The following is a 26118-nucleotide window of genomic DNA, read 5'->3' as shown; positions in this document are numbered from 1 at the left end:
AAAAATGAATAAATGAAGTCCCCCTGGAACTGGTTATCCCTGTATGCACATTAAATCACCTGGGAAATTTCTTTTTTAAAAAAATACTAATGTCCATCCCAGCAGTAGACTTTTTTTTTAATGGAGTTTCACTCTTATCGCCCAGGATGGGCTGCAATGGCCCAGTCTCAGCTCACTGCAACCTCCGCCTCCCAGGTTCAAGCGATTCTCCTGCCTCAGCCTCCCGCGTAGCTGAGACAACAGATGTGTGCCACCATGCCCGGCTAATTTTTGTATTTTTAGTAGAGACAGGGTTTCACCAGTTGGCCAGGCTGGCTTCGAACTCCTAACCCCAGGTGATCTGTTCGCCTCTGCCTCCCAAAATGCTGGGATTACAAGAGTGAGCCACTGGGCCTGGCCAGCAGTAGAGCTTTTAAATCAGAATTTCCAAGTGATTCCTCTCATGCTACCAGGGTTAAGAAACTGATGATCTGTGCCAACCACCTTGACAAGGAAGGCCATTGGCCACCAGAGGGCGCACAAACAACACCAATAGTTCCAGGGAGCTACTTGGAGCTACCTAAGGACTTCTTAGATGAGTTCGTCCTTTCAGTGACAGTTTTACATCTGGCTCTGTATACACACACACACACACACACACACACACACACACACACACACACGATCCTGCTTCATAACACTAAAAAAAGTGAAAATGAACTGCAGAGGACATGGTGTCTCTTGTGGGTTCTGCCCCACGAGAGTAAGGCAGCATGAGTTTGGGTTTGTTTATTTGTTTGTGACAGAGTCTTGCTTTATGGCCCAGGCTGGAGTGCAGTGGCGTGATCTCAGCTCACTGCAACCTCCCGCTCTTGGGTTCAAGCGATTGTCCTGCCACAGCCTCCCGAATAGCCAGATTACAGGTGCACAGCACCATGCCTTCTATTTTTTTGTATTTATAGTAGAGAACTTTTGAGGTCAGGATTTTGAGACCAGCCTGGCCAACATGGTGAAACCCCATCTCTAAAATTAACCAGGCATGGTGATACATGCCTGTAGTCCTAGCTACTTGGGAGTCTGAGACAGGAAAATCATTTAAACTCAAAAGGCAGAGGTTGCAGTGAACTGAGATTGTGTTATGTGCTTCAGCCTGGGCGACAGAGTGAAACTCCATATAAAAATAAATAAATAGGAAAAGAATTACTATGTGATTTGATTTCCATTGTCTATTTAAAACATACACAAGCTAGTTCATCTGTGTGTGTGTGTGTGTGTGTGTGTGTGTGTGTGTGTGTGTGTGATGGAGTCTCAGTCTGTCACTCAGGCTGAAGTGTAGTGGTACCATCTTGGCTCACGGCAACCTCCACCTCCCTGATTCAAGCACCCCTGCCTCATCCTCCTGAGTAGCTGGGGTTACAGGCGCACACCACCATGGCTGGTGTATTTTCAGTAGAGATGGGGTTTCAACATGTTGGCAAGGCTAGTCTCGAACTCCTGACCTTAGACAATCTGCCCACCTTGGCCTTTCTAAGTGCTGGGATTACAGGCATGAGCCACTGTGCCCAGCAGATCTAGCTCATCCTTAACAGTCAAAAATGTTACATCTTTTTTTCTCCTTCAACTCAAAATTTTACATAAAAATATATTTATGTTTCAAAGTTCTTTTAATTGATTACCATATTATCCTTAAGTATAACTAAAATATGGGAAATTTTATTTTAATTTTAAACTTTCAGATGATTCTAAATGTTAAGAAATTCCAGATTGAGTTATCATTTCAAATATCATCCGTATAAAATGAAATATAATCTCACGGTTATAAATATTTTTTATTTATTAAGTATAAAATGTTGAATTACATTAACTGTATCAGGTTTAAATTGTATTAAATTATATATGCATTCCTTAATAGGCTTTTGTTTTTTCAGTTAGTTCATATATGCAGGGCAAATATCACTGGTTATTAAAATGAGACAAGGTTCAGAATAAATTCTATTTCTACTGTTATTTCCTTATATGTTAATACTCAGAAAATATGTTTATAGACCAGGCATGGTGACTCATGCCTGTAATCCCAGCACTTTGAGAGGCTGAGGCAGGCAGATCACCTGAGGTCAAAGTTTGAAACCAGCCTGGCCAACATGGTGAAACCCCGTCTCTACTAAAAATAGAAAAATCAGATGGGCATGGTGATGGGCACCTGTCTGTAATCTCAGCTACTCAGGAGGCTGAGGCAGGAGAATCACTTGAACCCAGGAGGCAGAGGTTGCAGTGAGCCGAGATGCCATTGCACTCCAGCCTGGGCAACAAGAGCGAAACTCTGTCTAAAAAAAAAATATATATATATATATATATATATGTATGTATGTAAAAGCATATGTATATAAACATGTATATGTTTACATATGTCACTGAGTGGAAATGGAAGGAATTTTATTATGCAATGTCATTCAACTTTTTAGAATCTTCTTCTGAGTCATATGCCGAAAATCCCATAATGATCTAGTGCCATGCTGTGCCCTTAACACACAGATGTCTGGATGATGACAAACCACGCCTTAAGTTTATGGTGCCTTGCTTCCAATTGATAATTGATGTTTCGGTGTACCATTCTTTGTTGCCCCAGAAGCAGAGACATAGTTAGAAGTGAAATGGATAAGTGAGACACCTTCCTCTTATAAAGTGAGAGAAGCAGAATTATAAAGGCAAATTAAAGGGAAAGCTTCATGACACCTGGGTTACAGGCATGTCATCAGGCAGAGATAGGGGCTTCCTGCTTCCTGTTTCCTGAGATGGCAAGCTGCGTTAATAATGCAGTCTTCTAATGTGTAAAGCAAATGTGAACAGAACTGCAAAGATAAACAGACGACTCATAGCTTCAATGGGAGATATTAATATGCTCATCTCACGAATAGGACAAACAAATAAACCAGCAAGGGATAGAGGTGAGAACACATCAGTACCTCACTTGACGTGACATACCTTTACAGACCCGCGACAACCGTCTGCAAAGCACACATCCTTCACGTCACACACAGAATGTGGTTTTTTAATTGGCTGTATACAAGGCCAAGCATGTGAGGTAATGTGTATGCTAATTAGCTTGATTTAGCCATTCCACACATAGACGTTGTCAAAATATTATGTTGTACTTTATAAACAAAATTTTTCTCAATTTTTTTAAGAAAAATGTCCAAAGACCTTGACAGTTGACTCACAAAAGATGACATTCCGATGACAGGTAAACATATGAAAAGATGCTCACATCATATATCAACAGGGAAATGCAAATTAGAACAACAATGAGATGCCATTGGCCAGGAACAGTGGCTCATGCCTGTTATCCTAGCACTATGGGAGGCCGAGATGTGTGGACCACGTGAGGCCAGTTTGAGACCACCCTGGACAACGTGTCAAAACCCCATCCACATCCCCCCTACAAAAAGGAAAAAAAAGTAGTTGGTCATGGTGGCACTCACCTGTACTCCCAGCTACTCGGGAGGCTGAGGCAGGAGAATTGCATGAAGTGGGGAGGCCAAGCTTGCAGTGAGCTGTGAGGGCAGCACTGCACTCTAGCCTGGTGTGGCCACTTTGGAAAACAGTGTAGCAGTTTCTTACAAAACTAAACATACTGCTATCATAGGATCCACAACTGTGCCCTTGGTACTTACCCAAAGATGTTAAAAACTTATGTCTACACAAAAACCAGCACAACAATGTTTATAGCAGCTTCATTCATAATTGCCAAAACTTGGAAGCAATCAAGATGTTTTCCATAGGTGAATGAATAAACTGTGGTACATCCAGACAATGAAATATTATTCAGCACTGAAAAGAAATGCGCTATTAAGCGATGGACGAACCTGAAAGGCATATAACTAAGTGAAAGGAGACGTCTGAAAGGGGTACATCTGTATGATTCCAACTATAGGACATTCTGGAAAAGGCAAGATTGTAGAGACAGTAAAAAGATCAGGGGTTGCCAGAGCCTGAGGCAGGGTGGTAAATAGATAAATAGAGCACAGAGAATTTTTAGGGAACTGAAAATGCTTTGTATGATACTATAATGGTGAATAACTATCATTATACGTTCGTCCAAACACATAGAAAGCACAACATCAGAGGCAAACTCTGATGTAAACTACAGACTTTGGGTAATCATGAAGTGCCAGCGTAAGCTCATCAGTTGTAACAAATGTACACTCTGGTGGAAGACGATAATGGTGGAGGCTATGTATGTGTCAAGGCAGAAGGTACACGAAACATTTCTGTACCTTCCTCTCAATATTGCTATGAACCTAAAATGGCTCTAAAAACATAAAGTCATTTTTAAGAAGGACATCATAGTAGTCTTCCAAAATTTATTTTTACTCCTTGTTATGTTAATCAAATTTATCCTTATTGTTTTTTGTTGTTTTTTTTTTGTTTTTTTTTTGAGACAGAGTTTCGCTCTTGTTACCCAGGCTGGAGTGCAATGGCGCGATCTCGGCTCACCGCAACCTCCGCCCCCTGGGTTCGGGCAATTCTCCTGCCTCAGCCTCCTGAGTAGCTGGGATTACAGGCACGCGCCACCATGCCCAGCTAATTTTTTTGTAATTTTTAGTAGAGGCGGGGTTTCACTATGTTGACCAGGATGGTCTCGATCTGTTGACCTCGTGATCCACCCGCCTCGGCCTCCCAAAGTGCTGGGATTACAGGCTTGAGCCACCACGCCCGGCCCTATCCTTATTGCTAATGTCACTGTTACACATTCATTTTCTCCACTTTTTGGTGTCTGCATAATTATTGAAAATCCTAAGAGCTTTTATGTATGAAGCTTATCTCCAACAATAACATAGATATTAAAAATTAAATCTGGGAATTGTTAAAAAAAATTTACTTATTTGCTTTAAAATAACAAGGACCCATTGTATGTTAACATAGAAACATACATTTTATTAGAAATGACTGTATTTCCCAAGACACAAAAAAATTTTAGTGAGAAAACTAAATCATTACTTTATAAATCTTCTTAGTGTCTGGCCAAACAGAAGACAGCCAGATTCTTATATCTGCTTCGGCATTTAATTTGCTGTGAAATGCTGGTTGGCAGAAATATTTGAAGATAATCCAAGCTCACACCGATGTGGAATTGGAGAGGGAGGAATATTTCAGGAGCCTTTACAGATCATTGTGGCCACTTTTTAAGGTTAGTTGTAGGGTGGAATCTGAAACCGTATCAATAAACTTTAATAACGCTGTCATGTTAAAATCCACTGGTCTGTCTTGCAGTTTGAATGGATTTTTGCCCCAGCTCAATTTTGCAATAATAAGATTTACACTAGCACTGTCACCCCAGCATGTGACAACCACATGTTATTCATGGGAACCCCAGAAAGCTGAGGGACCACAGGGGGCTCAACAAGTCCAAGTGGCCGACTCAATGATGCCCTTGAGATTTTCCTCTTTTCCAGCTCATGGAAAAGCACTGGAGTTTGTGGGCGGTAAGTTACACGGATTTACAGATTAAATCATCTCTTGTTAACCTAAGCAACCCTCCCAAGATGGACACGTTATAAAATTGGACTTTCAAAGGGACCTTGGATCAAAGATGTCACTAAACAAGCAAGCACAAGTGAGCAACAGGAGAATGGCAAAGCTGACACATCTGCCAATTTGCAAGGTCACAAACAGCAACCTTCAAATAATCAGGTCTGCCAAGAAGTCAGCTAAAAAGACTCAAAGTTATCAAGAAGACTTTCGGAGATACAGTCATGCCTTGCTTCGGGATGGGGATACGTTCTGAGAAATGCATTATTTGGCAATTTTGCTGTTGCGTGAACATCATAGAGTGTAGTTACACAAATGTAGATGGGATAGCCCACTACACATCTAGGCTATATGGTATAACCCACTGCTTCTAGGCTACAAACCTGTATGGCACACAACTGTACTGAATACCATAGGCAACTGTTAACACAATGGTGTCTGTGTATCTAAACATCTCTAAACATAGAAATGGTACAGTAAAAATAGAGCATACAAGAAAGAATGGTACACCTGTATAGGGCAGCTGCATTATAGTCTTTCGGGGCCAAGGTCATATATGTGGTCTGCTGTTGACTGACACATCATTATGCAGTGTGTGTCTATGTATTATTTACACCCACTATTGTTAGCCACCACCATTACTTCACATGTACATTAAACCTTAAGATATTAGCTATGAGATTATGAAGCAAAGCACTTACATTTCCTGTGTGTGTGTGTGTGTGCGTGCGTGTGTGTGTGTGTGTGTTAGTTTAGAAAGTAGGCATCAGAATAATTCCTTTTTGTAAAGAAAGTCCAAAATAGTCTTTGCTGTCGCTAGGAAAATATAAATTATTCAGTCTTGTATTTGACCTAAGTGTGTACAAGATGTTGTGTACAGATTGTTCCCTCAAGTAGCTGAACATTTTCCTACTTTATTTTCAAGAAGACGTCTTAGTTTTTAAATAATTAGAAATAGTGAATAGGAATTAAGGCTGGAGTGTTCTGAATATCTTGCCTCTGATTTGGCAATAAAAGACAAAAGAAAGGCTGTGCTCAACTCTCAAAACTTGGTGCCAATAGTGTACAACCAGTAGAATACTTAGTGCGCCCAAATTGGCACATAACTTATAATTAAGTGTGTAGTTATTTATCTCCACTCAGTGACAGGCTGTGAACAGAAGGTGACAATGGTGAGGATTATATTGTCATTGCTCTGAAGAGCAATCAGAAATTATCTGATTTTTTTAAAATTCTCCTTTTATAAATGAACAGAAAGTCATTCTGTTGCATTTTTAGGATCCCAACCAAGAAAAAAAAAAATGTATCTGATCTATAAATTCCATACTTAGGAACAGCTTAAATCTCAGAGTTATGAGATATCTTAACACTTTTTGTCTTTGGCATCAATAAGATATTTTGTTGTTTATTGAACTGATCAGCTTACAGTTTAACATGACCAGATATCACCCACTTCTCTCACCCAGCCTGGGAGGGCTGGAATGATTACTCTCTCCTTGCTCTCTCATGGCGCTTCATACATAAACGCCACATGGCACTGCCCACAAAGTGTCACAGCCACGACTCACATGGCTGCATAACTGACTGGACCAAATCCTTCACAGGCTGAACCATTTCTCATTTCTTTCTTGCATCTCCCAGAGTCACTGCCATATAGTAGACATCAGTCTATAAGACACGCTCATACAATTCATCTGTTTTATTGAACTATCTGTACCATTCTGAGCTTCTTTGGATTTCAGAGGCTATAGACTGGGTGTGATGCTCCAACCCATCTAACAAGTAACTTGTTAACACTGAATTTTAGGTGAGGCCCAAAGCAACAGCAGGTTCTGTAGTGGGTCCAGGTGTGGCACAGGCCACGCTGCCTGGGGCTCAGGATGGTGACCCAACAGATCCAACAGTACTTGGAGGTTTGTAGGAATGAAAAGCCTGTATGTAACAGGGAAGTCCCAATAAGAGAACCCTCGCATAGTGCCAGAGTGTTTTGAAGCAAAGCTACACCTTTCTGAGCTGACAACTAATCTTAGGGAAGAAGATTCTGGTTTACCTCAAGGACTTTGTAGTCTGAACATTTGACTATTTCATTGGTTCCCCAGGAAGCCAATTCTAAGATGGGACTTGACAGACAGAAGGTATACTGGAGACTGCAGTTGGGAACAGCAATCTATTAGAGAGTAAGAGAGACAGAGGAAGATGTTGAACTGTGATGGTTGCAACAGAGGCCTCAGCTGCTCACGCAGGGAACTCAAATTGAGATGTCCCTATTGAGATGTCCCTATTGAGATGTCCTGCCTTGAAAGGGAACAGGCACCAATGTTGCCATATCAACCAGGTATTAGATCTGGGAACCAGGTTACCTTGGGAAAAGCTGTTCCTGTGGGCTTTGAGAAATTTCACAGGGAGCTCAGCTGTGGCAGCCTCTCAATCCTAGATTGGGAGACATGAGCTGAGTGCCAGTCTCCACCATAAGAATGAGTGACTAAGTGGCTTGAGTTTCCCACCATGAAGTGAGGGTTCTCTGATCCTCTAAACCTTAAGGTTGGGTGTCTGCAGAAACAAACTCTTATCAAATGGAGGTGACAGCTCTGAGATCAGGTACACGTAGGTCTGGAAGGCACATGCAACTTAACATCTGCCACCTTGTGCTACAGTGCTGGTCCTCCCTCACTTCAATCTGTGCCCTTATGAGGAACTTCCATTGCCCAATAGACAGAACTTAGAGTCATTCATCTAGCTGCCCACTGCAGATGGAAGGAGAATGACGTGATAAATGAATAGATCGACCTTGAGTTTTAGGCAGTGGCTAACAGTTTGGCCACCTGGTTAGGACTTGAAAAAAACCAGATTGTAAGATTGGTGACAATAAAGTCTGGGTAAGAGGTATGAGGATGGATATATGAAATAGATATGGAGTGTGGGGATATGCACGCCCCATGCACATGTTCATCAGAGGGCATCCACTCTAGAGGAGGCTCTTAAAAATAATGGCCACATCAAGCAAATGCGATTATGGATCTAGCTTAGGACAACCAATAGCAAAAACTAAGACTGAACACCATTTCCCGGGATGATCAGTCAACTACGCACCGTTGGAATTCACTCCAGGTGGCTGGCAAAATATTAGAGAAATATTAGGGAAAGTTAGATTATAGTCTCAAACCTTTTGGAAGGCCAAAAGATTTTAATGGAATGAGCTGAAGGCAGCCAGTTCATTATGTTAGAATTTTAAGTCATAGGGTAAAAGATAGGGACAAAAAGCTTCCCCAGTTAAGTCTGTTTACCCCACATCCCTTTGTCTCTACTCTAATTTGTTTGCTCATGTAAACTTTGTGCTTGATGTCCCTCTCAGGGGGAGGTCCAAGGGGAATTACCCATTAACGGTATTTATTCTGGACCCCAGAACCAAAAGCTTTTATCATTTGTAAAATCACTCTTTTAACCATGCTAATCATCCACAAGCATGTTGACTTAGAACCTCTGTTATTAAATCTATACTGAGTAAATGTGAGGAGGTACAGGGACCTGTCATTGGTTAGCTGCAGTCACCCTCTGAAAGCAGCTGATGACCATCCCTCATCCACTTGGAATCACTGTACTGGGTGTGAGACTGCAATCATTCATCCTGTCCTTGGTCACGGTCTGCAGGACAGACCACCACAGGTGGTGATCAAGGTCTCAGGTGGTGACCCCAATGTGACACTCGGCCCAAGCCACTAGAAATTTTGTTATATTGTTCTTATCAATTTGTCCTAATTAACATAAACACCTATTTGAGGGTGCTGGTTTGTCTTCCCTGTGGGACATGGCTTTGCCAACATAATCATCTGTAAGAGTTAGAGAAAACCTTATTTACCATCATTAAATCCCATGCAATATATGTATTCATCTATGTATTTATTTTTACCAAAGTACTCACTTCATAGCAATAAAAATGCAGCAATGGGCTTCTGCTCATGGAATTCACTGATTATCACATACCCCCTCGCTCAGAAATAGGTGACCCAACAAAACAGAGAATGACCCGTTAGACTTCCTGTGGTTATGTTCCAGGAGGCAGCATCTGCAACGCTGAATTGCCACCCTAAAAGGTCTAGGAACCATGGGGTAAAATTGGGGGTGGTCTCTCCTCACTATTACAGCTAATAAAATTACCGGAAGAATTCTTCCTTTCCATCCCAAAATCCCGGGCTCTGCTCCTTCAGGAGATATAATATACTTCCATTGAACTTGAAGTTAAGTCTCCCACAGGCTGAGAAAGGATAACTATACTGTCTGGGGTAGGTAGTACCAATTATCAAAGGAAAATTGCGTTGCTACGGAAAGGACCACTGTACCTGAAACCTCGGGAGTCACTGGGGTGCCACTTGGAATAGGAAAATGTTTCAAGGATAGTAACTGCACACCCAGTATTAAAGGCCAATTAAAGCTAAAGTGCGGTGGCTCACAACTGTAATCTCAGCATGTTGGGAGGCTGAGGCAGGCAGATCACTTGAGGTCAGGAGTTCAAGATCAGCCTGGCCAACATGGTGATAAACGTCTCTACTAAAAATACAAAAAATAGCCTGGCATGGTGTCGGGCACCTGTAATCCCAGCTACTTGGGAGGCTGAGGTGGGAGAATGGTTTGAACCCAGGAGGCAGAGGCTGCAATAAGCCGAGATGGCCCCACTGCCCTCCAGCATAGGCAACAGAGCAAGACTCCCTCTAAAAACCAAGAAAGAAACAAAAAACACTAAAGTAACTCAAAGTATATGAAAGACTCAGGCCATTCAGGTATTTCCCACCAAGCAAATTACCCCAGCTAGCTAAGGTGCTGGCTGAGGGCCAGGGTAACGTGGAATGAGAAGTGGAATGGCTTTGTGACCAGTTATAGAAATGAGAACTGAAGCATCCATGCACGTTTTACATACATATTCACGATTGATATTTTTTCACTCTCCCTCTTCCTTGGGTATTTTATATAAGGAGTATTGCTCGTGTTTAATTTTACAATAAGTTCAACAGACCATGAGAAGTAACATTCAGACTAGATGGGGAGGGCTGAAATTCACCTGAACATCTTGGGCATGAGGTGGGCATAATGACTAGAGAGATTTGCACCCCTTCTTTTTGGAGGAAAGAAGAAAGCACCTGCACATGGAGGATACAGCCTTCATGTTTCATTTTGTTAAATAGAGGGGAAGGATGAGAATGAATATTGAATAGGAAAAGGGGTGGACTGTGCTAGTTCTGGGTCTGTTTCTATCAGAACCACTTCATTGGATCTGTTTCCATCAGATCCACTTGCCCTGCTCTGCTCTGTAGCTGACGGAGGCTAAGACCCCATTTCCCAGGCTTCTGAATGGGTTGAGGGGTGCTAGAGGGAGATTACAAAGAGGGTGGAAGGGCCAATCCAAGGTCCTTTTCCCCGGCCCAGCCCTCTTTACCACAAATGGCATCTCCAGAAATAGCTGGATTTCCTCCATGGGTTTATCTCCCACAGAAAAAGTGCTGTGATTCTAGCTTCCTCCAGGTGACCCTGGCCCTGGGCTTTGGTTACACCATGTTTTCCCTTTGTCCTTCCACCTAATGTAGTGCTGTCTACCTGCTGTTAACCTTTGGGTTATTTAATTTCCCCACTTTATTTCTCAGCTTTCCTATCACCTTTATGATCAATTCCTTGCATTATTATTTTTTCATTTCAAGTACTCATCACTTCGGGAGGCTGAGGTGGGTGGATTGCTTGAGCCCAGGAGTTCAAGATCAGCCTAGACAATGCGGTGAAACTTCATCTCTACAAAAAAATGCAAACATTACCCAGGCATGGTGTTGCACACCTGTAATCCCAGATACCCAGGAGGCTGAGGTAGGAGGATAAGTTGAGCCCAGGAGGTTGAGGCTGCAGTGAGCTGTGATTGTGTCATTGCACTCCAGCCTGGGTGACAGAGCAAGACCTTGTCATAAAAATTTTTAAAAGAATCATATTAATAATCACAATAGTTTATATTTATTAAGAATTTACTTTGATCCAGGCCTTGTGCTAGAGATTTTACATACATTAACTTATTCAATCCTCGAAATAACTCTAAAAGGCAAGTCCTTTATTTACCTTTATTTTATAGCGAGATGGCACAATTTGCCTGAGGTCATATAGCTAGTCAATGGCCCAAATGAGACCTGAACGAAAGTCTGTGCAACACCAAATTCATACTCACCATGGTCCTTCAGCACCATAATGCATATCACACAAACAGCCAAACAATATCTTCTAAAAATATATATAAAGTACCTATGATATAATATTAAAATTTAAAAGTAAGATGTAACACTAGATGTCGAGGATCATGGGAGGATTTTTAAATCTCATGTGTATCTATTTATCTCATAAATGATACTGGAGATGTCAAAACAAGCTATTTCCAAGTGGTACAATTGCAGGTCATTCTTACTTTCTTCCATATGCACCTGCATGCTTTCTGAATTTTCCAGTTTTAAAAAAATGGATGCGTATGATCTGTCTCCATCAAGACCAGTGTGACCCAGGCTCCTGCTCTCGGGTTCCTTGGTCTGTCTCAGAGTGCCACCTCCCAGCCTTCCCATTCTCACACCTGCCAGGAGGTAAGAAGAAGGGAAGAAGGGTGTACCCATCCCTTTGAAGGAGACGACTTGGAAATGTCACACACTTCTCTCTCCATGGCACTGAGCAAAGGTTAATCACCGGGTCAGCCCAGGCAGTGAGGGAGGCAGGTAAGTGTTGTCATCAGGCTGGTTGCAGGTGAGTTCTGTTAGTGAAGGATGGATAGGACAAACAATTGCCATTCGCCTTCACAGACCATAGAATCAGCATAGAATAAAAGTAAAATGTTGCTTTCAGTGCTCAGCTCTACTACATACTATCTAACTGATGGATTCTATTTGTATCCAGATAGAGATGCTTGACGTTTTGGCCTTCACAGGGGGTGTTGTACAGGGAGAAGTGATTTTGTTAAACTCTTTATTTTGGAATAATGTTAGACTTACAGAAAAGCTGTTAAATCCAACACAGAAAGGTCCTTTACCCAGTTTCAGTTCCTCCAAATACTGTCATCTTAAATTGCCACGGTGCCCTTGTCAAAGCTAAAAAGCCAGCATGTGCTGGATACGTTATTATTAATCAGACTCCAAACCGAATTTGGATTTCATGAGTGTTTTCACTGCTTCCCGTTTCCTGTTCCAGGACACACTCCAGGATCTCACAGGACATTTAGGTATCATGTCTGCTTCGTCTTCTCTGGTCTGCGACAGTTTCTCCGTATTTCCTTGTTTTTCTTTTTCTTTTTCTTTTTCTTAGTGACCTTGGCAGTTTGAGGAGCACTGGTCAGGTATTTACAGAATGTCCCTCAGTTTGGGTCTGTCAGGTGTTTTCTCCTGGTAATGGTTTGAGAAGAATACTAAGGAGATGAAGCGCCTTTCTCGACATGTCGTATCAGGGTACGTGATGTCAACTTGACATTGCCAATGATACTAACCTTCATCACTTGATTACGGTGGGTTTGCCAGGTTCCTACACTATATATAAACATTGGTTTTCCCTTTCTATACTCTATTCTTTGGAAGTCAGTCACCATGTCCAGCCCATACTTGGGGTAGAGGGTGGGGGTACCTTCATATAGTATTTGGTATTCTTCTGTAAAGAATATTTGCCTCTGCTCAGTGTCGGGAGGAAATTTTTAAGGCTTATAATGCATTGCTTTAATTTCAAGAAATGAACAAATGATGAGACCATCTTACAGGCGTTGTGGTCAGTGCTGGGGATACCCTGATATAGTGCTGGTTTTTGGCAGGGACAGTCTTGTCAGGGACAAAAATATCTAAGCAAAGGGTGACAGTCCAAAGTGAGAGGTGCTCTAGAAGTGTGAGTCCAAGGTGTCACGAAGCCTCGATGGCTCAGGTGAGACAGTGTACTCTCTGGGAGAGAGGAAGTCAGGAAGGATCCTGGTGGGTAGAATGATATGTGAGGTGAAGTTGAATACACTTGTCTGGTTAAGTGAATAACTGGAGATTGGCCAGGTGCAGTAGCTCTCGCCTATAATTCCAGCACTTTGGGAGGCTGAGACTGGAGGACTGCTTGAGCCCAGGAGGTCAAGACTAACCTAAGCAACACAGGGAGATGCTGTCGCTACAAAAAAATTTAAAAATGAGCTGAGTTTTGGCCGGGTGTGGTGGCTCACACCTGTAATCCCAGCACCTTGGGAGGCCAAGGCAGGTGGATCACAAGGTCAAGAGATCAAGACCATCCTGGCCAACATGGTGAAACCCTGTCTCTACTAAAAATACAAAAATTAGCTGGGCATGGTGGTGCACGCCTGTAGTCCCAGCTACTCGGGAGGCTGAGGCAGGAGAATTGCTTGAACCCGGGAGGTGGAAGTTGCAGTGAGCCGAGATTGCACCACTGCACTCCAGCCTGGTGCCTGGCGACAGAGAGAGACTGTCTCAAAAAAATAAATAAATAAATTAGCTGGGTGTCATAGCACACATCTATAGTCCCAGCTACTTAGGAGGCTGAGAAGGGAGGATCACCTGAGCCTGGGAAGTAGAGGCTGCAGTGAGCCAAGATCACACTACTGCACTCCAGCCTGGGCACCAGAGTGAGAAATCGTCTCAAAATAAATAAACAAATAAAAATAATAACTGAAGGTCCTGTTAACCATTATCAGAAAAATTTTAAAAAAAAGAACAAAAATCTGCTTTGTAGGCTACAAAACTCAATCTGTGATTTGTTGTATTTGAGATGGGAACATCAAGTAGATATTTGGGCAGCCTGGCTGGGGTCCTGGGAAGAGGATGGAATTTAAGAGACAGATTTGGAAATTTATTCTCGGGGGGCGGGGGGGGGTGGTTTGCGAGGCCTCAAGAGTAATTAAAATCTTTAGAAGAGAGAGTAGGAAGTGAAAGGGGATGGCCAAAGAAGAGGAACGGAGTCAAAGGCCTTTCCTACTTAAAAACCTCCTTTACAGTGTGAAGCAAGAGCGCCTTGGTCGTCAGGAAGGAAGCAGGTACAGGGGATCAGTCCACACCCAGCCTCAAGGCAAGTACTAGGGCGTTCTTCATTCAGGGAAGGTGCTGCAACTGAGCACGGCCCCGGAAGGATTCTGACCCACTTGGTGGCTGTGATGACGGAAGATACTGAGCACGACTTCTCTCTTCCTCCCTCAACCCTGGCGATAGAGTCTTCATGTGAGATTAAAAGTAAAAGAGAAAAAAAAAGTTTCTCTCCTGACCTTGAAATGCTCAGGTGGACCAGGCATGATGACTCACACCTGTAATCCCAGCACACTGGGAGGCTGAGGTGGGCAAATCACTTGAGCTTAGGAGTTCAAGACCAGTCTAGCCAACATGGTGAAATCCCTCCTCTACTACAAATACAAAACTTAGCTGAGCGTGGTGCCACACACCTGTAGTTTCGGCTACTCAGAAGGCTGAGGCAGGAGAATTGCTTGAACCCGGGAGGCGGAGGTTGCAGTAAGCAGAGATACCATCAGTGCACTCCAGCCTGGGTGACAAAGTGAGACTCTGTCTCAAAATAATAAATAAATAAATAAATAAGTAAAATGTTGGTGTATGTTTGTTCTAATTATATATCTGTCCAACAAAGAAAATTAATACAATTAAAGAAAATATAGTAAAAATTACTCATAATCCCACCCCACAAAATAATTAACTACAACTAAAATGTTTAAATGTGAATACACACATCTATTATAAAATGTACATCTATTATATCTACTTGTGTGTGCAAATAGATATAATGTAATAGATATACACTGTTAAAAAATTAGAAATGATAATTACATGGAAAAATTAAAGTCACCTAGGTAGCCTCCCAGAGAGTTTTTACACCTATGCTTGCATATAATTTTTGACCAAAAAATGGAATCATACCATACACATTGTTCAATATCTTTTCTTAAAAATATGCTATCATTAATCATCGTTATCACCATTATTGGAATTATTAATTATGGAGACATCTGATTTCAGGAAGGTATCATTATTCCCATTTTACAGCTAAAACACTGAGGATGACAGATGTTAAGTAAATTGTGATCTGGAGCAATTTTAACCAAGTCTTAGAGACTCCAAACCCATGCACTTAATCTATGTCAATAAATCCTCATTTAGAATGTTGGTTTAAAATTAATTATTCAATTAATTAAAGCTACTAATGCAAAAACTGCAGTTCAATTTAAAATATTAATCATGCTCTCATTCTCTTTTTACATCTAGAGGATTTTAATAATTGCTTATAAGGAGCTTGGATTAATTTTGGTCCCATTTACAAATTTAATTAAATGCTTTAATTGTTTCAAATTGAATTTTGAAATTTAATATGGTCAATTTCTTTTTATGCGTTTCAATTATATCATTAACAAAGAGATCCTTCTTTAAGTAATACTTCTAAATTTAATAAGTTAAATATAAATTGATAAGTCTTAAATGCCTTTAATTATTCCTCTATTGTTTATAAAATAAGTGACATTTAAACATTAAATAACAAGTTTAAACCAATTGCTCATTTACACATTGTAAGTTAGCATCTCAAATCTAGTATGCTAAATGATACTAAACTTACAAATATCTAAAGAACCAAACAGAAACAAATTCATTAACACATAACTATTAATACTGCTTGTTTAATTTACTTCTTCATCTTTAAACTTAATTCCAAGTGTCTTGACTCAAAACATTTATCCAGTTCCAGTTTATGTAATAAAGGAGTAGCTTGTATTGGACTAATTCTTCTACCAGTAACAATTACAAATTCTGAACAAAACATAAAAAAACAACTGTGTGAAGGCACTGGAGGGCAGCTGAAATTAGGAAGAATTGAGAATGAATGTTATTCTCGAAGAAGGGAAGCTCACTGGGTGAGGACCATGTTTAAATCAGCTTTTCCCCATCACACTTCCCAGTTCACTGTAAGGTCTGGAGAAATTGAGCTGAAGCAGAGTGACACCTTTAGCAGGCTGGTGAGACAGAAATCAGTTTGGGAAATGATCCAGAGGCACTGGAAATTGAGAGAGAGAATCCTAGAAAGGAGAAAGCCACAAAGGAAACAGATCCATAATCTTCATGTGAATTTTCCTCAAATCCTTGACTGATTCCTAAATCGTGTATGCACAGGACAAGACTCCAAGAAACCTAGCAAAGAGAAGGAGGCTAAAGAACTGAGATGAGATTTTAGCAGGTGTCTAGGAAATAAAGTTTGGCATTTAAATCAAACAAGAATATTGGAATTAGGCCAGATGCAGTGGCTCATGCCTGTAATCCCAGCACTTTGGGAGGCTGAGGCAGGAGGATCCCTTGAGGTCAGAAGTTCGAGACCAGCCTGGCCAACATGGTGAAACCCTGTCTCTACTAGAAATACAATGATTAGCCAGGCATAGTGGCACACCTGTAATTCTAGCTACTCAGGAGGCTGAGGCAGGAGAATAGCTTGAACCCAGGAGGCAGATATTGCAGTGAGCCAAGATCACGACATTGCACTCCAGCCTGGGGGACAAGAGCAAAACTCTGTCTCAAAAAAAAAAAAATTAAAAACCTCAACAATTTTTTTAAAAATTAAAATCATATAGAGTGTGTTGCTAACCACAGTGGAATCAAACTAGAAATCAAAAATAGAAAGATAAGAGAAAATTTTCCAGATACCTGACATTAGACAGCGGACTTTAAAATAATACAGAGGTCTTATTAAGAAATTAATTTAAAAAGTCTTAAAGGAAAATTTTTAAATGCATTGAACATAAAAATAAAGCATATTAAAATATGTGGGATACAGCTTAAGCAGTGCTAAGAGGCAAATGTATAGAACTAAATGCTTGTAATAGAAAAGAGAAATGGGTTCAAATCAATAATCTAAGCCCTTACCTTAAGAAACTGGAAAAGGAAGAGAAAAATAAATGCAACGTGAGCAGAAGGAACAAGAGAATAAAGACAAGAACAAAAAAACTGTCAGAGAAAATCAGTGAAACAAAAAAGCCAGTTCTTTGAAAACATCAATAGATTGACATTTAGTAGACTGACAAAGAAAGAATGAGCAAAGGCACAGATTGCTAATGTCAGGAATAAAACTCCAGATCCTATAGGCACTGAAAGGATAATAAAGGAATATCACGAACAATTCTACACACATAAATTCAATCATTTAGGTACATTGTTAGTGAAGCCATTCATTAAATTCATTTAAAAAGACCACTACTACAATTAATACAAAATGAAATAGGTAATTTAAAGATGCCTATAGCCATTAAAAAGATTGAATTCATACTTTTCAAGTCTGAGCAATAAATCTCCAGGGTCAGATGGTTTCAGTGGATGAGAATGGATGAGCAGCAAGAGAGAAATGATGCTGAATCATTTTATGCTAAGTCTACTAAATGTTTAAAAAAGAAGTAATACCAATCCTATAGTCTTTTTTAGAAATAAAAGAAGAAACACTTCCCAACTCATTTTTATGAGACCATTATAATCTTAATACCAAAATCAGACTAAGAAAGTAAAACAGACCAATGTGTCTTATGAACATAGAAGCAAAAATATTCAACAAGATATTAGCAAATTGAATCTAGCAATATATAAACAAATAATAAACATAACCAGGAGTGTTTTATTCCAGGGACGTAAGGCTGATTTATGTTCAAAAATCAATCAATATTAACAAGACAAAGGAGAAAAGTCACACAGTCTTATCAATCAATTCACGAAAAAAGCATTTGACAAAACTCAACACCCATTCAGTCTTATCAATCAATTCATGAAAAAAGCATTTGACAAAACTCAACACCCATTCATGATAAAAACCAACCAAACAAGAACAAAACCCCAAAATTCTCACCAAACTAAGAATAAAGGGGAATTTTCTCAACTTAATAAAGAGGACCTACAAAAAACCTACAGATAACATTGTATTAAATGGTGACAGACTGAATGCTTTTATCTTAAGATGAGAATCAAAGATGTCTGCTCTCACCACTGTCGTTCAATACTACTGGTAATCCTAGCCAGAGCAATAAGGTAAGAAAACTAGATTAAAAAGCGTACAGATTGGAAAGGTAGAAATACAGCTGTCTCTTAGCAAATTATATGATTGTCTATACCAAGGAGTCTTAAAAAAAAAATGCCAAGGAGTCTTAAAAATAAATAAATAAATAACCCAAAAGCTAACCTCTTAGAATTAAATGAGTTAAGAAAGCTTTGGGGCAACACGTAAAAATCAATCATATATACTAGCAAGAAACGTGAAAACCAAAATTTAAAACACAATAGCATTTTAATCACTCAAAAAAGAAATATATGGATGTAAGTCTAACAAAATATGTACAGGATATGTATACCAAAATGACAAAATAGTTTTTTTTTTTTTTACTTTCATGGGTTTGACACTTTTAAAGATTACAGGGCAGGTATTTTGTAGAATCCCAATTAATTTGGGTTTCTCTGGTGATTCCTCATAATTAGATTCAGGTTCTGCATATTTGTCAGGAATATTGCAAAAGTGGGTGCTGATTTTTCTTGTTACTTCCTCTCAGTTTTCAGGTTTCAATTTGTCTCATTACTGACAATGCTCACTTTGATTGTTTGATTAAAGTGTTGTCTCCCAGGCTTTTCCACTATAAGGTTACTCCTTTTGATTAAAAAAAAAAAATTTACACACATCAAGAATCACTCTTTCTTGGTGCATAGTTCTATGAGTTTTGAGAAATGTATATAACAATGTAACCACCCACTGTAGTAAAAATACAGAACAGTTCTCTCACTCTAGAAAATGTTTTTCACGCTGCTGCTTTGTAGTAAAGCTCTCCCCCAACCCCTTACACCAAACAACAACTGATCTGTTCTCCATCCCTACAGTTTTGCCTTTTCCATAACGTCTTTGTGCTTTAGAGGATAATGTCATATAAATGGAATCATACAGTGTGTAGCTAAAGAACGTATGTAGAATCATGCAATATGTAGCTAAAGCCACTCTGTTGTCCCTCACGGTTAATAAATATTTATGGGAAAATCATTTTAGAGTACATAAATATCTTGCTCCTCATCAAACTTTCAATTTATTTGCCTATTTAAATCAGTATGGACTTGTGGTCCATACTCATCCATCCTATTTAAGTCAATAGTCATAATCTATTAATTTCACTATGTATTTTGATGCTCAAATTGCCCCTAATTTGGCTAGCGGGAGTCCTTTCCAGCTGGTTTCTGTGTCCTTTTGAAATATCCTCATCATTTTTTGGCACTTTCTGGTTTTCAGGGACAACAACACGTCCTGGGCTTCCCTTGGACTCTTCACTATTGGGGGGCCCCTTCTCCCAGTCCCTTTCAGTAGGCAGACCACGTGTCTATATAGTACAAATATATGCATATGTACTACGTGTGTATACACAAAATATGTACATATGGATATATGTATATGGCATATATATATGCATACGCACATATATTTCTATCTATATTTATTTCTATCTATCTATATAAATTCAGAACTATTAGCTTACACCGATACCTTGAGTTCCAGCCCAACATCTCAGGGCTCATTCTAGTTTAATCCCTTTCTGGCTCCAATCGTCCTTAATATGTCTAGTTATTCAGTCTGGAACCAGTTTGGCATCACTTCCACCCACTCCTGCCTCCTGCAAAACTCATGTCCAGGCTTCAACTCATCCCCTGGGACAAGCCTCCTGCACAAACACCCTCCTCACTCTGCTCGGGCTCCAACACCCAAGGCTGGGCTGGCCTTGGACTCGGAGGCCCTGGTTTCCCCTGCTGAGGCTCTGAAGCCCCACCCGGGGCCTCCCAGACCCCCACGTGAATGCTGTCCTCACTCTGCTCAGGCTCTGACACCGTGACAGCTCTTGCTCCTCACCCTGGGTATCCTCCTCAACCTGCTTGGGATCTGCGCACCCAGGACGGAGGGGCCGCCTTTGGGAATGTGCTTCTCACCTGGCTCTGGTCTGTTCTCACCCTCCTCTCACTGCGGGGACACCTTCCCCCACTGTGCTGGGCAGCTTTCTTCCTGTTCTTCCAGCTGAGACACCCCAAACTCCCTGCGTGGACACCCTCCTCACCCTACCAGATAGAGAGATTACAACAGATCATCTTGTCCCGCTGAGGCTGCTCTACCTCCAGTTTGCCTAGGGCATCGCCTGTCCAGCCCGCACAAGTGAAGGGCCTGGGTTTTATGAGGTTCTTTCATCCATGATGAATTCTGAACTTCAATATTTGTGTCTTCATAAATATGAGACTGCCAAAATCGCTGCTTAGCTTTTTAGCCCCTTTGCACCTTTCTCTTTATTTATTTATTTTTGGAATCTTAATGCCTTAAAAGGAGATTGTGAATAGAATTTCAGGCTCATTTCTTTGTAAGTTTCCTTTTTTTTCTGGGATCTTGACCCCTCAAATCCTGGCTGTCTAGGTAGCACTGAACTGCAATTTTTGTCTCCCTGGCCCAGAAAGCTTGCTGGAGGTTCTGTGGCCAGAACTGTGAATTTGCAAACACCCAGGGGAAAAGCTACTGAGAACATCTTTAGAAAACAACTGAATGCACTTCCCTCTGCTTCAGGATGTTGGTCCTTCAAGCCCCAGCCGTCCTGCTTCCTCTGCAGCGGTTTCAAACAGCTTTCATAAAATAGCTTTTCCAATCTAGTTTTCATAGTGGTTCTCAGTAGGAGAGAAAATATGCTACCAACTATTCTGTCATACCTAGAGGCAGAAATCTACGTTTGAGTTTTGTTTTGGTGTTTTTTGTTGAAAGTTTCTTTGAGTTAGGAAGTCAATAGGTTCACTAATCCAGAGAGTAGGAGTAGAGTGTATGTAGATAATCATCCTTCTGCAGTAAATGTCTATTTTGGTGCCAGAAGATATTAGATATATTCTGTTCCTCTCTAAAAAGGGCTAACATGAAACAAGCCATCCTTACAGGGTTGTCTGTACCCGAATGATTCAGATGTGAGCAGAAACTGTTTCTCTTAGTAGATTGCCCATTCCTTCCTTTTATCACGTCTATATTATAAAACAGAGAAACTTTAAGCAAGGGTTACAAAAATTGGAGCATATTTAAAATTTTACATGTAATAAATGTGACCTCCTTTAAAATACAAAACAGATACAACCTTTACATTTTATTATTTACTCTAAGATAATTATAAAATTATTAGAATATTAATTTACACTGCACTATTGGCACTGATGTCCAATAAAGTTTAAAGTTGTAAGAACACCTTTTTCTTCCACTCAGCAGTGTACCTTATGAAGACAGATAGGGTCTCATTTGATTATAACATTCACATGTGATTCTCTGAAATGTGACTCCCTGGCCATGACAGACCCTACCTGGGACAACTGTTCAAAAGAAACAGAATTTAGAAGAAAACCCTGATTATGGACTTGCCCCTAGCCTAAAGTTGGGAGGAAAATAATTAAGGTATAAAAAAAATTTCCAACTCTGGCCAGGTGTGGTGGCTCACACCTGTAATCCCAATGCTTTGGGAGGCTAAGGTGGGCAGATCACAAGGTCAAGAGATCAAGACCGTCCTGGCCAACCCCATCTCTACTAAAAATACAAAAATTAGCTGAGCGTGGTGGCGCATGCCTGTGATCCCAGCCACTCAGGAGGCTGAAGGAGAATTGCTTGAACCTGGGAGGTGGAGGTTGCAGTGAGTGGAGATTGTCACTGCACTCCAGCCTGGCAACAAAGTGAGATTCGGTCTCAAAAAAAAAAGAAAAATTCCAGCTTTAAAGGTGTATCACTAGGTTGTCTTCACGCTAGAATGCCTATAGGTAACTAATTTAACAGACATGTCTCACTATGAGACATCCCAACTGTTGCAGGGATAAATTGTAATATTAAGATAAATTATAATAATATCCACCTTACAGGCCTGGTACAGTCGGTGGCTTGTGCCTGTAATCCTCCTTTATTGGGAGGCCAAGGTGGGTGGATTGCTTGAGCCCAGGAGTTGGAGACCAGCCTGGGAAGCACGGCAAAACCCCGTCTCCGCTAAAAATACAAAAATTAGCCAGGAGTATGGTGCATGCCTGTAGTTCCAGCTACTTACTTGGTAGGCTAAGGTGGGAGGATGGCTTGAGTCCAGGAGACGGAGGCTGCTGTAAGCTGAGATCGTGCCACTGCACTCCAGCCTGGGCAACAAAGTGAGACTCTGTCTTAAAAAAAGAAAAATCCACCTTACAGAGTTGTGAGAATTAAATGAAACAATGGTACGTGAAAGTACCTGGCAAATAGTATTTGCTCTCTCAGTGGCTATTTTCAAAGATGGTTTACGATGTGGTCAGTGACTACTAAAACTATGTAAACACAACTGGAGTATCACTTCCACATAGAGAATGCTTTCCACAGTAGCTGGCAATTAATTTCATTCATTAGTTCGGTGAGAATGGCTGTATGTAACATACATATATTCAAAGTGTTCATGAATGTGAAATGATAAAGATCTAGGAGAATCAGTAGGATTATCCTGGTTGGATCTCTTCGTCTCATAGATGAGGAAACTGGGCCCAGGAGGTGAAGGGCATTTCCGTGGGTATCCTCCTTGGTTATTGGCAGAGCTGAGACTGGTTTGTGGGGAGTCCAGACTCCTCAATCCCCTCTCCTCCCATGTGTCCACACAGATCATGTCTATTTGGAAGCCTACATTCATAACTGGCACTTTTCTCTTCTCTCTCATTATAATAGCCAAAGCAGGTCACATGGCCAGCCCAGACTCAAGGCTGGGGAAATGAACTCCACCTCCCAGTAGGAAGACCTGCAAAGTCACATTGCAACAGACATGGCTATAGGACAGGGTGAAGACTCTAGAATATTTTTGCAATTAATCTACCACAAATGGCCAATGTCTTCCACAGACCTGATCTTTTCTCCAGGCAAAAGTAGCAGTGGGCCCCATACACACTTTTTCAAGTGCCAGGATTATGTTTGTCTTTTGGCATTCTAGACATCTCTCTAAACTGTGCGGAAGTCTTGGAAAGGTCTGTAAGTATCTGCTGAGTACCTATTGTGAGCTCAGCACCACTGTGAGGCTGAGGAGAGTACAGAGGCATGAATCTGTAGGAATCAGTAAGCTGTCCCTGCAACCTTGCCAATGAGATAAGATACACATAAGAACAATCAGGAGATGTGAATGGCAGTGAACCACAAGTGACCCCAACACAGGCAGAGGAAGATGAGAGCAGCCTGCCAACAGTCAGGACAGCCACAGCTCCTTGAAAGCAATGAAACGTACACTAGGCAGGGAAAAAGACAGGACTTAAGTAGCCAGATGGAGGGAAGGGAACATGTCTTAGCTGAGGGAAATTGCATTAGCCTGGGTTGCTGCAGGGAGGTAGATGGCATTCGAGGTGGAAAGATGAGGTTAGTCTGCATAATAGAAACCTTCCGTTCAGATGGCTGGGACACAGTGAGGTGTCTGGGGCTACACCTGGTCTTAGAGGCAGGGACCTGAAAAAGAAGGACAAATCTGGCGGTATCTACGAGGCAGAGCTGGGGCAACTTCAGGAGAGGAAACAACAGAGAGAAACCTTCTTTACCAACCCAGGCACTGGTGGAAAAGAGATTGTGTTAAGAAGGTCTGGGTACTTTGGGAGGCTGAGGTGAGCAGATCATGAAGTCATGAGTATAAGACCAGCCTGACCAACTTGGTGAAACCCCGTCTCTACTAAAAATACAAAACCTAGCCAGCATGGTGGCAGGTTCCCGTAATCTCAGCTACTCAGGAGCCTGAGGCAGGAGAATCATTTGAACCTGGGAGGCAGAGGTTGCAGTGAGCTGAGATCATGCCCTTGCACTCTAACCTGGGCAACAAGAGTGAAACTCCATTAAAAAAGAAAGAGAGAAGAAAAAGAAGAAGGAAGAGGAGGAGGAGAAGGGGGGAGGAGGAGGGGAGAGGAGGAGGGGGGAGGAGGGGGAGAAGGAGGAGGGGAGGAGTAAGACGGGGAGGAGGAAGAAGTGGAGGAGGAGGGAGAGGAGGAGGAGGAGGGGGAGGAGGGGGAGGGGAGGAGGAGGGGGGAGGAGGAGCGGGGAGGAGGAGGCAGGAGGAGGAGGGAGAGAGAGACCGAGAAAGAGAGAGAGGGAAAGGAAGGGGATGGGAAGGGGAGGGGAAGGGAGAGGAGTGGAGAGGAGGGGAGGGGAGAGGAGGAGGTTTGGCAGTGGGAACCTAAAAGGAAAATGCAAAGTCTGGTTTGAAGGAAGGATAGACAGGTGTTGGAACTTTTATGCCCCTTGCATTCAGACTCTAGTGGCAAACTCTATTCTAAGGTAATTCAGTGTTTCCTGATTCTGACATATACGTACAAAGTTGAAAGTTCTTTCTTCCTTTCTCTGTTATCTCCACTCTCTTATCCTAAATGCAAAAAGAATAGTTGATTGGTAGGTAAACAGAATTTTTCAGCTTAGTTTTTCATTCTTGAAAATATTCCAGAACAAATGAAATCAAAAGTACATATGTGGAAAGTTCACCTTTGAACATGTTGTACTTAATACTGCTCACCTGCAACATTTAAAGACAATTCTATTAGGTCCAGGATTTTTATTTCAGACTGGAACTGGCCCACACGTTAGCCACTATTGAGTACTTGAAATGTGGCTGGTCCAAACTGAGATTTGCTGAAAGCGAAATATATACACTCACACCTGTAATCCCAGCACTTTGGGCAGCTGAGGCAGGTGGATCACTTGAGATCAGGAGTTTGAGACCAGCCTGGCCAACACGGTGAAACACCCTCTCTACTAAAAATACAAAAATTAGCCTCGCATGGTGGCGCACACCTGTAATCCCAGCTACTCAGGAGGCTGAGGCAGGAGAAGTGCTTGAACCTGGGAGGAGGAAATTGCAGTGAGCCGAGATCATGCCACTGCATTCCAGTCTGAATGACAGAGTAAGATTCCGTCTCAAAAAAAAAAAAAAAAAGTTATAGATGAAATTGAGGTGGAAAAAAAATTGGGGTGAAAAAAAGAACAAAATTTTTTAAAAAGGCAAGTATGTCTAGAAATATTATGTTATGGAGATGCCCATATTGCAGTTAATGACATTAACAGGTAGAAAGGTTTCTCATGTCCTGTGAAATGAAAAATTGTTCTATACATTTCTATTTTCTTCCCAGGCTGAATCTGTGATTTAGTGATAAATCATTCGAATATCTTGGAGCACATGTTATATGATCCGCTTTCAAGGACAGTCACTTGTATGATTATGGTTTCTTTTCCCATAGGGGAGGGAATACAAAAGAAAATTGCAATAAAAATTCCCATTTATTAAAAAGTTTTCATGATAAATGTTTTAGATTATTGTTAACACATGATAAATTAATGTGCCTGCATCGTTTTTGCATTAATTTATAAAATCTAAATACAGCTAGCGGTAGGCCCTCACTGAACAGGTGTGTTTTGTTGTTGCAACTGTTTAATTAGGTCTCTCCAGTGTTTCTTATCTACAGCAGTCTCCTTGCTGCTGCTGCTGCTGCTGCTTTTCATGACATTGACTTGTTGAAGATTCCAGGTCAATTCCTCGTTAAATATTCCGCATGGTGTTCTTTGACTTATCTCATCATTCCCTGAATTCCCGGAAGGTGGAGATCCGGT

General features: G+C 41.2%; 1 protein-coding gene and 1 long non-coding RNA gene across 2 annotated transcripts in view; one reads left to right on the top strand and one right to left on the bottom strand.

Annotated features, from left to right (window-relative positions):
- ANP32A (acidic nuclear phosphoprotein 32 family member A) overlaps positions 1-26118 on the top strand; it is a 118910-nt gene that overhangs the window by 25758 nt on the left and 67034 nt on the right. The window lies entirely within an intron of this gene.
- LOC118144804 (uncharacterized) overlaps positions 14460-26118 on the bottom strand; it is a 41578-nt gene continuing 29919 nt past the window's right edge. Inside the window, exons 2-3 of the long non-coding RNA XR_013520782.1 lie at positions 22583-22684; positions 14460-15041 (exon numbers count right to left, since the gene is read on the bottom strand). This is a non-coding gene — a long non-coding RNA (uncharacterized LOC118144804). The remainder of the gene's footprint in view (positions 15042-22582; positions 22685-26118) is intronic.

The sequence above is a fragment of the Callithrix jacchus genome, chromosome 8 (assembly GCF_049354715.1).
Source record: "Callithrix jacchus isolate 240 chromosome 8, calJac240_pri, whole genome shotgun sequence".
Taxonomy (NCBI): Eukaryota; Metazoa; Chordata; class Mammalia; order Primates; family Cebidae; genus Callithrix; species Callithrix jacchus.
This window is presented reverse-complemented; position numbering and strand designations above follow the sequence as displayed.